The sequence below is a fragment of the Lytechinus pictus genome, unplaced genomic scaffold, assembly GCF_037042905.1.
Source record: "Lytechinus pictus isolate F3 Inbred unplaced genomic scaffold, Lp3.0 scaffold_27, whole genome shotgun sequence".
Lineage (NCBI taxonomy): Eukaryota > Metazoa > Echinodermata > Echinoidea > Temnopleuroida > Toxopneustidae > Lytechinus > Lytechinus pictus.
The window spans coordinates 478886-491572 of record NW_026974147.1 but is presented as its reverse complement, the minus strand read 5'-3'; the positions used below and the strand labels follow the sequence as shown (position 1 = coordinate 491572).

The window sequence follows — 12687 nt, the reverse complement described above, 5'->3', positions numbered from 1 at the left end:
AAAAACCCATACTTTTCATGATTAAATTGGTGAATGTACATGTCCCCTTTTCAGTTCTAAGCCTCAAAAGAACTGCTTCTATTTGCAATCATCTTTTCTTGGATATATAGCTTGTTCTTTATCAATAACGTCCAGTAAACTGTCATTTTTTCAGATCGAAATATCAAAATTTTCAGCTCGCGCTTCGCGCTCGCATCTATTCTTCTTTTAGATACAAATCTTAATCATTGGTACCAAAAATGCTTAGAATATCAAGTTTTCAGCTCAGAATAAAGAAATTTGAGCTCACTCTCGGCACTCGAACTATCTGTGTAGTGAGATACGTGTCTGTGTCTCATGAGTCATATATAATTATATATATATATATATATATATATATATACATATATATATATATAAATATATATGTGTGTGTGTATAATATATATATATATATATATGTGTGTGTGTGTGGGTGGGTGTTTTGTACGATCAAGCGCCTTTGGAACGTTTATGATTTTGCCCCCCCCAATCTGAAAAATGGATCGACGCCCCTGGCGCTTAATACAGGTCTTTCTAAGCGCTCAGTTTTATTATAAACTATGAATTACCGTAAAAAATAAAAATGTAATCTTAATAAATGAAAAAAATAGCGAAACTTTGATGTGCACCTACATATAGACCAACTCACATTTGCTAGACAGATTATCTAATCTGTCTAGCAAAGATAGACATTAAAAAGATGGGTCTTGAGTCTTAAATTGATTGAGTTGGCATTATGTATGTTTGATGGCAATGGATTCCACAGGATTGGAGCAAAAGCAAAGAAGGCTCGACCACCATAACCAGTATTTATTTGTGGTCTTAGAGTTGGCTGCAAGGTAGTTGAAGAACAAAGTGGTCTGAGTGAGCTAGAAGAGTGGAGATAGATAAGGTTAGAGAGATATTCAGGAGCTAGGCCATTGATTATTTTATGAGAAGAACTTTGAAAATGATGCGCTGGTATACACTGGAAGCTGGTATACGCTGGAAGCTAATGAAGTGATTTCAGAATTGGTGTAATATTTTCAGATTTTCTTGAGAGAGTAACAAGCCTTGCAGCAGTATTCAGAATACTTTTGAGTTGATGTAAATATGAGAGTGGGATTCCAGAAAGTGTAGAATTGCAATAATCAAGGTGAGAGGATACATAGGCAGGAGTAAGTTTTAACAGTTTTATATTGATCAAGTTGAGTAGCTTCCTAATTTGTCTGAATCTTGGAAATACCCAAGGATGCAAACTTACATACATATTCTTAATATGCCATTGAAATTTAAGGTTCTTGTCAATTGTCAACACATACCAACTTACTACAGATCAAAGGACTATTGTTAGTGCTACTAGTGGTTGATTCTTGTAAGTTAACAGTTGCATTGGTATATCTCTGATAATAATGATAATATAGGTATATTTACCCAGGGAAGCCACTTCTGTTCTGAAAACTGTTCTCCCAGCGGGCCCTGCTATTATTATTACCCCAGCTTTAGCTTGGCTGCCTAGGCACTCAAGGATTCAAGGAATTTCTTCCTACCGGGTACCCATTCACCTCACCTAGGTTGAGTGCAGCACAATGTGGATAATTTTCTTGCTGAAGGAAAACACGCCGTGGCTGGATTTGAACCCACGACCCTCTGTTTTAAAGTGAGAATACTAATCCACTGGGCCACAACGCCTCATAACGCTCTGATGAGGGGGTTTGTTATTTTGTGAATGAACAATGACGTTTCAAATATATTCCTGTATCTTCTACAATGCTCTAAAACTATTAGTAGGTCTTTAACACTTTATAATGATGTTGATTGTTCTGAGTTTATCTGTGTTGGCAAAGACTGCAGTGGATAGCAAAAATTATGAGGTAAATTTTTCAATGTGTACAGGAGTTGAATTGTGAGGTAAATTTTTCAATGTGTACAGGAGTTGAATTGTGAGGTAAAATTTTCAATGTGTACAGGAGTTGAATTGTTGAATTTCTACTAACTTTATATTACATTACAGAACTGATAATTTACATGAGTACCTGTAAACTTTTTTGGTCACATTAATACAATTCCATATATCATTCACAAAAAAGGAAATATTCAGCTCTGAATTGTGTTATTGTCAAGAAATGAAAAAGAGGAAATATTAAAACTACTCTGATAGATAAGAGGTTTTGTGAGATTGCCACATGGCATAAGCATAATCATGTAATGAAATCAAAACTGGTCAGATATTTCTAGTATAATGAAATCCAGCTTTGGAAATGAAAAATCAAAGAATCAGAAGACACATAGGCCTATTGACAAACATTGTCACATAAATACCATATACACACATTTGTGACATTTTTGAAAACATAACAATGGATCAGAAGTTGCAATACAGTCAGAGGGCTTTATATTGGTAAAATAGCAGTCACATGACATGGTCTTATGATATAGGATTGGTAATTTCTTTCCAAAATTATTATGTAAAATGAAAGATGTAAATTTATAAAGAAAGAATCCAACAGTCACATGACCTGGTAACATGATATTACAAATACTAGGTGATAAAGAAAGTACAATGATCTGAAATATAAGCTTAGAATTATCGTGTGAAACATCATGTCAGTGCTTTGACATGGTTAATGATAAAATCAGTGAAAACAAAATGAAAACAAGTGAAGTAGATGGATCAGAAATTTCAGTCAGAAATCCTTATAAGAGAATGCAAGATATCAAAAAGTATTTGTGTATGTCTGACAGGGAGAGTTAGGGAAGTTTAGGCGAGGTCCATCATGGCGACGCATGTTCAAGAGCAAAGAGGCCGCCGCTCATCATAGAAAGGACAAATTACCGCTAGACCTGACGGCCGGAGAACGAATGGAGGCATACGGTCCTTCCCCAGGCTCTCCCACACAGCGAACTATGATGTATACAAATCAGAGAGGGGCGGTGGTCCATGGTGTACCTGTTCTACCAACCTCTCCACCCCTTCAGAGGGGTGGAGCCGGTGGAGGGGTGGTAGTCCCACCCGGGAATACATCTAGCAATACAACAAATCTTAAAACATACTCATGCTGACAGGTGTGTCCTGACGTTTCTTAACCATTTCAGAATAGGAGTTTCATGTACTTTCAAAGATCACCTATTCTTCAAATTTGCGTCAATATGGTTACTTGTTTCATGAATTGAAGTATTTCCAAGCATATTGTTTGCTAATCTAAAGACCCAGATCAGATAATTACCCAGTTTCTTTGTGTAAAAATATTTGCCATTACAATGTTTATAACAAACAATGATGTCACAGATGTCACAGGCTGGTGAAAAAGAATAATAAAGCATATTTTTGAAGCCTGATAATTGTAACTATATTTAAGCAAAACATTCAGTTGGACAACGGTGAAAGTACATAAAACCTTCAAAACAGTGTTTTGAAATTTATAAGCTTTTGTTTGGTATTTGATTTGTAAATATCACTTTTAGGTTTGGGCGGGGTCTTTGAGTAAATTAGAATGCCAATTCGAAGAATAAAAAATGATTGTATATCACAATTAAATGATTAATATTCACCAAAAGGATGGTAGGGAATTTAAGGGAAAGAAAACAAGGGGAATATTGGTCATCGATATACCAGTACCCCAAGTAAATGTCATTAACCATGTTGGCTAAAAAAATCATTTGTATAAAGTAAGAAACTGAGTTACAAAATTCTTGCTCTTACCAAGATCTAAAAAATGAACAAAGATTGTCTGAAATATTATTTTTGATTACTGCAAAAAAATGGAACAAACTTTATTGACGATGTGTGGAGAGTTTTCTATCTAGGCTTCTACAATTGAAAAGATATTAACTGCATTGTCCCATTGCTTTTAGTCTTTTATTTTTAACCCAAAGTTTATTTATCCAACTGCTTGCTATATGCATGTGATTCATTATGTACCTCTCCTGTCTTGTTCATGTTTATCTCTTGTTTTTTATTTGATTGTTCGATATAAGGTATCTACCACCCCCTCCCCCTCACTTAACCCTATGACCGGGGGGAGGGGGGGGGGTTTGAATCAAACCCCCCCCTTGAGATCTCAGCCGCCGAACACGCTAATCGCATACCCAGGCACTGTAAATTTAGTCTCAAAAGATGTGCAAGACTTCAAAGTAAAAAGTTAGCGAGCGGCACGTAAAAAAAAAAAAAAATCCCCCCCCCCCCCCCGGGCAGGATTAGGGTTGAGGGAACACTGATTCATCGGCAAGCCCTTAAAGATTGAAAGATATATAATTTGAATATTTCTATGCATATCTAGGTTTATTATGAAGTGGAAAAGAAAGACAAATGTGGGATATACTAGCACCCCCTTTCTCTCTATTGAAATTAAGATGGATTAAAGGAAAGCAGGAAAATAAGGGAGATAGAATGGTTGAAAGAAATTAAATTGAAATCAAGGAATCATATCATATTTGACATAGATATTTGATAATTCTAGATCAGTGTTATTCTTGAATCAATGAGTTTATTATTACACTTGCCCTTTTCTCTCTGATTTGGTTCAAGTTTTCATCATTCTGCTTCCCAAAATTATTTTTTTTCAAACTTGCTCTTACTTTTGAATCAGAAAAGGGAGAAGAATGGGCCATTATTAGTTTAAAACAAAATAAGAAAATATTCTGAAATAATTCACATTTTGTCACCTTCATTTTAGTTATTCATTATATACTTCACTGCCCTGTCCATCTCATTTGCTAAATTTTATCAAAATTAAGGGAATATCACTTAGATGTAATTTTGTTTTTCAGAGGAAAATACATGTCTAATTGATTTTTTTTGTATTTCTTATCCACAGAATGTATCACCATGGAGACAGGGACCAAGCCATCCCATCATAAGCTGACCTTTGCCCCTAGCAAGGTCATAGGTCAAAGTTCAGGACCTTATATGTTATAGTTTGTCTTCAACTGCAGCTCACTGTAGCCATTATTAGCCATTATTTTATATAACCAGTGACATATATAGAAGCTAACATGCAGTCTCATTAAAGTATTTTTATGTCTGCTTTTGTAGACATATTTACCTCATGAAAAACATTGTGTACTATGAAATCCAAATATATCTTTCCCATGGACCATGTAACACAAAACATTTATATGATTGATTGTATCAATGCAGTCAGTCATCAAAAAGCGAATATGATTGATTGTATCGATGCAGTTAGTCATCAAAAAGTGAATATGATTGATTGTATCAATGCAGTCGGTCATCAAAAGGTGTATATGATTGATTGTATCAATGCAGTCAGTCATCAAAAAGTGAATATGATTGATTGTATCAATGCAGTCAGTCATCAAAAAGTGAATATGATTGATTGTATCAATGCAGTCAGTCATCAAAAAGTGAATATGATTGATTGTATCAATGCAGTCGGTCATCAAAAGGTGTATATGATTGATTGTATCAATGCAGTCGGTCATCAAAAGGTGTATATGATTGATTGTATCAATGCAGTCAGTCATCAAAAAGCGAATATGATTGATTGTATCGATGCAGTTAGTCATCAAAAAGTGAATATGATTGATTGTATCAATGCAGTCGGTCATCAAAAGGTGTATATGATTGATTGTATCAATGCAGTCAGTCATCAAAAAGTGAATATGATCGATTGTATCAATGCAGTCAGTCATCAAAAAGCGAATATGATTGATTGTATCAATGCAGTCGGTCATCAAAAGGTGTATATGATTGATTGTATCAATGCAGTCGGTCATCAAAAGGTGTATATGATTGATTGTATCAATGCAGTCAGTCATCAAAAAGCGAATATGATTGATTGTATCACTGCAGTCAGTCATCAAAAAGTGAATATGATTGATTGTATCAATGCAGTCAGTCATCAAAAGGTGTAAATGATTGATTGCATCAATGCAGTCAGTCATCAAAAAGTGGTGACTGATTGATTGTATCAATGCAGTCAGTCATCAAAAAGTGAATATGATCGATTGTATCAATGCAGTCAGTCATCAAAAAGTGAATATGATTGATTGTATCAATGCAGTCAGTCATCAAAAAGTGAATATGATTGATTGCATCAATGCAGTCAGTCATCAAAAGGTGTAAATGATTGATTGCATCAATGCAGTCAGTCATCAAAAAGTGAGCTTTCTGATCAATTATTATGCTTTGTGTTACTGGCCTTTTGAGTCCAAAGACTAGTTTACTTAGAATGGTAGTTTACTTATAGTAAGCATGTCACCTTGTCTATTTTCACTCCATTCTACAGCAACTTTGGCATGGTCTAGTCAGCTTGGACAAATGACAATGAACTCTCTCGTTTTAATGTCACATTAAGAAAGGAACTATTTGGTATTCCATGAAAACTGACCAACGATAAGTCCTTATTCATCATATGATATCTGAAGCACTCATCATAACTTTACCTATTTATGATATCTGAAAGTGATTGTGATCAAAAGAAGTAATGTTTGGATTTATCTTGATTATTAATGGTATGATGAGAAATGACTCACATTTTTTAGTATTAATAGCAGTTCTTATGACAAATGCCCCCAAATATGTTTATGAATATTGATTTCAATATCACACTTTTAATAATAATCCTTATACCTCTAATGGCCCTGTTTCTAGTTCATAAAATCACATTGTTACTCCATCTAACAGATTATAATTATTTGTTCTAGACAAGTCAGAATTGTTGCATATTTGAAATTAGGTTTTCACTATATATCCTTCAAACTTGGGGGGGGGGGGGATTCATCTAAAATTGATGTTTTTTTTTAACAATAGAGTGTTGACTATGAAAGAAAATGTGAGAAAAGAAGGAAGCGATACTTTAATCTGAACAGTTACGTCTTGTAATGCATCCAAAGAGTTTGATTTTGTTGTTTTAGAAAGTAACTACATTCCACTAAAATAGTACATGTATGCACTTGCCTAATAGAAGAGCTCCTTTGGTAATTTATTGTCAATCAGAAATTGTGTCAGTGGCCTGGGATTAATGAGGGCATTTCAAGAAATCTGCAGGCAATTGCATATGTATTAGGAGTCACAAATACAGTATGTCTTTAATTAATTGCAATTGCCATTGATTTCAGTTGATATGCTTCTCGTAACAATTACATAATAATAATTATAGTGATGTCTTATTGAGCGCAAACACAGTCGAGAGACGCTCATGGCGCTAGCACATTTCTTTTGGAAATACATAACTACAAATCTAAATGTAAATGAAGTAAAAAAGAAATCTTAAGTTACTTAAGTACAATTTTGCATCACTCACTGGAATTTCTAGCTACATCCTGGTGGGGCCTGGTGCCCTCCTGCTCGCTGCTCCTTTCACCGACAATTTAGGGGGCAATCTCGGTCAGCTCAGAACTCACAGGAGCTCTAGCAAATAAGAGCACCAGCCCCCATAGGGGCTGACTAGCTAGTCAGACCAGTGAGTGATGATAAATAGAATGTACTTTTCATGTCTACAAAACAATGTTATTTCTAATAAATATGGATTTAGTTGTCGAAGGCACTACAGGTTGAACAAATAGGTCTTTAGAAGCACTTTAATGCAGCGGAGTAACTGAGGAAGTTGATTCCACAACTTGGCCGCAGTATATGAGAAGTACCTATGCCCCCAAGAATGTCGGGTACGAGGAAATAGAAGCAAATTGTCATTTCCAGATCTCAAAGTACGAATTGGATTGAAGCGTATCTTTAATGTATTGTGGCGACATCCCATGAATGACTCGAATCTTACCCTTCTGAAGACCTTGTTAACGCGATAACTTTAGTTGAACTTAACCTAGGCTCATATAATTTGGTGTGTATGATACTAGCAATTCTATTGATTTTGAGGTCACAAGGTCAAAGGTGAAGTCGCCACCTTCCACTTTTCTTGCTAGACCAATAACTCCATTTTCTGTGTTACAGGCGGGCGTATTATGTGCTCGCCTTAGCAACACTCTGTTTCTTTTTATTAAATCTCCATTTTTTTTCTGGGGTGGACTGGACCTCTAATAATAGACATTTGTCAATTTGAACACATCCTCTTTTTCTCATGCTAGAGACTGGGGGTGATGTACTCCGAGAGATAAAATCAATTATCAATTTCATGAGAGATTAATTCAGTTCTTTGTGATTTTATTGGTCTACTGCTTGGTGTATTGTGATATAATTATCAGATTTTTCACTATTAAGAGATAAAATCAATTTGTAAGAGAGATTAAATGATTTCAGCTGTCATTGCATTATTCCACAAGGCATAATTCCTGTAGTTATATAAGATTATCCCATAGCTTATGTAGTATTTAAATGATACTGACCCTAAACATGTAGTGCCAGATGTTGCAGAGATAATGCCAGTTTATAAATACTTGCATTTGCTAATTTATATATTTATTTAGATTTAACTGGATGAAAGAGTCTATTTACATCTAGATAAGGAGGTTTACAAAATGAGTTTAGTTCATGCGCATTTAAGTCAGTAGCTAAAATCTTCAGGCAAGTCCTGCCATGTTCCTGTGGGAGTTACCATAAACAGAAACAGAAGTAACACAGAAGTAACTAAAAGTTTAGAAATACTTGCTTCATCAGAATACTACACATTTTCCTTTTGTGAAATATAAATTTAAACTACCTCTGCTTACGTGTTCATTTGTCAATTTCTACATTTTCAAAAATATGAAAGTGTTTGTCTCTAGAAGTAAATTTTTTTTTTTTGAATGCCCACCAATATCAACTCATTGACAAATCAGATATCCTCATAACACAGTTCTCAGTAATTCTGTGTTCTTAGTGTACTAAATATATTTGTGCTCCATGATAGAATCTTAGGGTTAAAAAAAATATCTATAGATAATAGTAAGCTTCATTAAATACACATGCTGCACTGTGCAGAAAAAGCTTGGGGAACAAATGCTCAGCATGTATGTATTTCTCATCTTTCAAATTGGTTTGGGGCTGAAAATTGTGTTTTTTATGAAACTTTTTAAATATTGCGTTCTTCCCAATTTCTGTGAAAATTTTCCATGTTCCTTTTAAGTACAGGCTAGACCCCATAGAAAATGGACCAAACCTTGCTTTTTTGTCTCGCCTGCATAGCAGAGCAAGAGTATAGGCGCCGCTTTTTCGTCGGCGGCGTCAACATCAAATCTTAACCCAAGGTTAAGTTCATGAAACTTGGGACATAAGGGTAATCAAGTATTACTCAACATCCTGCCTTGGTTTCAGGTCACATGTTCAAGGTCAAAGGTCATTTAGGGTAAATGAACTTAGACCATGTTGTGGGAATCAATGTCGAAATCTTAACCTAAGGTTAAGTTTTTGATATGTCACCATAACTTAGAAAGTATATGGACCTAGTTCATGAAACATAAACTTCAGGGTAATGAACATCCTGCCTGAGTTTCAGGTCACATGACCAAGGTCAAAGGTAATGACCTTTGACCTTGGTCATGTGACCTGGTCATGGTCAATGAATTGTGGGCATGTTAGGGGTATTTGTTGAAATTCCATCGTAACTTTGAATTTTTATGGATGTAGTTCATGAAACAAACATAAGGGTAATCAAGTATAAATGATCGTTTTGCACACATCTTAGATCACATGATCATGGTCAAAGGTCATTATTATCATATGAATGTTTTCTTTTGTGAATTGTGAATAATTATTCACAATTATTCAAAGTCAGCACTGATACAATATCGAATCGCGTAATGCACGCGAGATTGCCATAGGCGTGCAACTTGTTATATATTGACAGTTTGTCAATTCATGGCTGCTGAATTTGAATCTAAATGATACAATGTATTGTAACCTTGATCCCGTCTTACAAAGAGTTACGATTGATCCAATCAATCATAACTCTATGGAAATGCATCAGTGTCATAATTTTTTCTATAGGAAATTTGCACAATGTCCTTTGTAAACAAAGAGAAGCACTTTTCATGAAAACAATGAATGCATCATAGAAAACATTTCAGGTTGACGTTGCTGGCCGTCCATAGTTGCGATTGATTGGATCAATCGCAACTCTTTGTAAGACAGGGGCCTGGGGTGTTTTCTGCATATTGCCGGTTTGCCAAATTTAGTCCCTTTAAATAAATGACAAATCTTACATTGACTAACACATTGTAAACCACAGATACTCCTTCATGAACAGATTATTTAATGTTCAGAGTTGGATTAATATTTATCTTATCGGGAACAACCATATTTTCATTTATTTGAAAAGAAGTAATATTTATTAGAAATGATTTTCTTGTGATACCAGATGGAAAATGACCATGAAACCAAATAAACATTTATACATAATTTTGTCCATTATCAATCGCACCTCACCTAGTCACATACAGGCCATGATAGTGCAATTGACTTCTTTAATAGACGTTTCCCCTATTTCAATGCTCAACTTTGTTCTCATCATGATTACACAATTTAGAGCTTTTTTTGCAACGAAGCAGTGTGATCGAACATGTGAATTAATTTACATCTGTTCTCAGCTTTTGTTGAAGTGTGTACAACTTTGTGTTGCGTTTGATATTAAAGTCATTTGTGAGACACAAATGTCTGAGATGATAGCATCTTATCAACAGTATGTACACAAACTAATAGGGAATGTTTGAATACCACTTAGAAATGCTAAATGGGATTCTATTAGCATCTTTTCATCGACAAACTCAGATTTCAGTATCTGTGTACATACTGAAATCCGAGTTTGTCTATGCTAATAGAATCTAATAGGGAATGCTTGAATACACTGAGAAATGCCTAGTAGGATCCATGCTTGACACTGTGTGTAAGTAGACTAATGGCTTTATAAAATAAAGTTGTCTTATGTCATATCTGTTGATGAATTCACTTCATTCCAAACCAAGCATTTACTCTCAAACCTCTTATGTTGCATAGACTGGATATAGCTTTGATCAAAGTGTGAAATAGTCTCCATATTTTGTGTAAATAAAGAATGATATATAGGAGCTACTACAGAGAAAGCTGTTTACATGGTGTACAGTGTTATAGCTTTTAGTCAAATGAAGATCATATTGAGGAGTTATTGGCGATCTTCTTGAAGAATTATTTGTAGTATCAACCATTTACATGTACCTTTTCTATTTGTAACTCTATGTGAGGAATATTCTTGTCTATGCAAATATTTAATATGGAGTGAGATAATGAATACAATATCACGGAGCTGTTATTTAACAGATGTTTTGACAAGGTTATCATGTAAAGAGTGGAATATCTTTTTTTATTTGAATATGTCAATGCATTACGTTTTAATGAAAAGTTTGTTTTGTAGAGAAAATGAAGGGACAACTCATCGTCTTCAGACAAAGCTCCAATCTGTCCCATTCAGTGAGAGGTTGCTAATACAAAACAGTGCCAAGGCAAAAAACTTGGTAGCCATTTTCCCTTTTAAAAAATTGTTTCAAAAAATATGTGAACCACTTTTAAGACTTAGAATATACCAAAATACATTATTAATGTAATGCTACAGTCATACCACTGATAATCATTATATTTCACTTTCATGGACTAGGGACTAAATCTCAACATTCCTTAAGGTATTTATGTAGATACCAAAACATGGTCATTGACCTTTGACATTGATCATGTGATTTGAAACTCATGCCAAGATCAGTGACACCTGTACGTCACAATAACAGGCCCTTTTCTCATTCAAAGTTATAAAATTTCAAAAACTTAATAGGTAGGCAACACAAAACAGCCCCCTGTAAATCAACAAGTGACATTCAATATTTTTGTGGGAAAACCTGCATTGTAAGCTTTATAGTGAATAAAAGCTAATTACTTGTAAAGCATTGACTTCTAATTCTGAGTATTTGTTGATTTCAATGCATAAAAACTCTGCATTTTTGTTATTATGATGCATGTTTCACATTGTATCATATATACCTACAAATGGAATAGAGTCATTTCATTATGTCCCACCTTTTATGTGGCATAGATCTTATTTATTTGCATTTATAATAATTGCAACATACATGTAGTTATGACACAACATTCTTTGGAAACCTCATTTTGTCACATATAACACATATATGTTGATGTATGTTTTATTTTCTTGTAAGTTTAATGAAATATGGGATCTTGTAATTTTCTTCACAAAAGAAATGATGGAATAATGTTTAAGAGATTTCCATGTAAATTGAATGTATAATGCATACAGAAGTAATTTTCATATCGATGTGATTCTTGTACAGTAACAGAGAATAAAATTGTGAAGATTACGATTGTGTAATATCTATTCCTCTATGTATCACAACTGAAAATAGAAAATGAAAAAAAAAAAAGATAACCAAATAAACAAACTTAAGTTATTCTTTATCTTAAGTGCTCTCTTGTATTTGATTTGAGTGTTGTCTTGTTTTTTAAAAAGGATTGCAAATCTGACTTTTACATGTACATTAAAGGGGCACTAGTACCAATTATTACCAACTAATTATATTAGATAAAATAGAAAAAAAATCAAAAGAGAAATAAAACATTGAAAATATCTGGTAACAGAAGTTGCAATGTTATCTCACACTTTCAATATATTCCAATACAATACATTCCACAGTCCAATACATGCCCTGAAAAAGTACATTGTAAATGGTTCATTTTGTATACAAAATATTCCATTTTCTTCGCTGCACGTTCATAAAATTACGTTTAAAAGCAATAATTCTCTCGGTTTCGATTTT

At 34.1% G+C, this 12687-nt stretch overlaps 1 long non-coding RNA gene across 1 annotated transcript; it reads left to right on the top strand.

Annotated features, from left to right (window-relative positions):
- The first annotated feature begins 466 nt into the window (after positions 1–466).
- LOC129268473 (uncharacterized) lies at positions 467–12328 on the top strand. The gene is made up of 2 exons (XR_008585264.2): positions 467–3066; positions 4818–12328. It is a non-coding gene; the product is annotated as an uncharacterized LOC129268473 (long non-coding RNA).
- Positions 12329–12687: the final 359 nt, after the last annotated feature.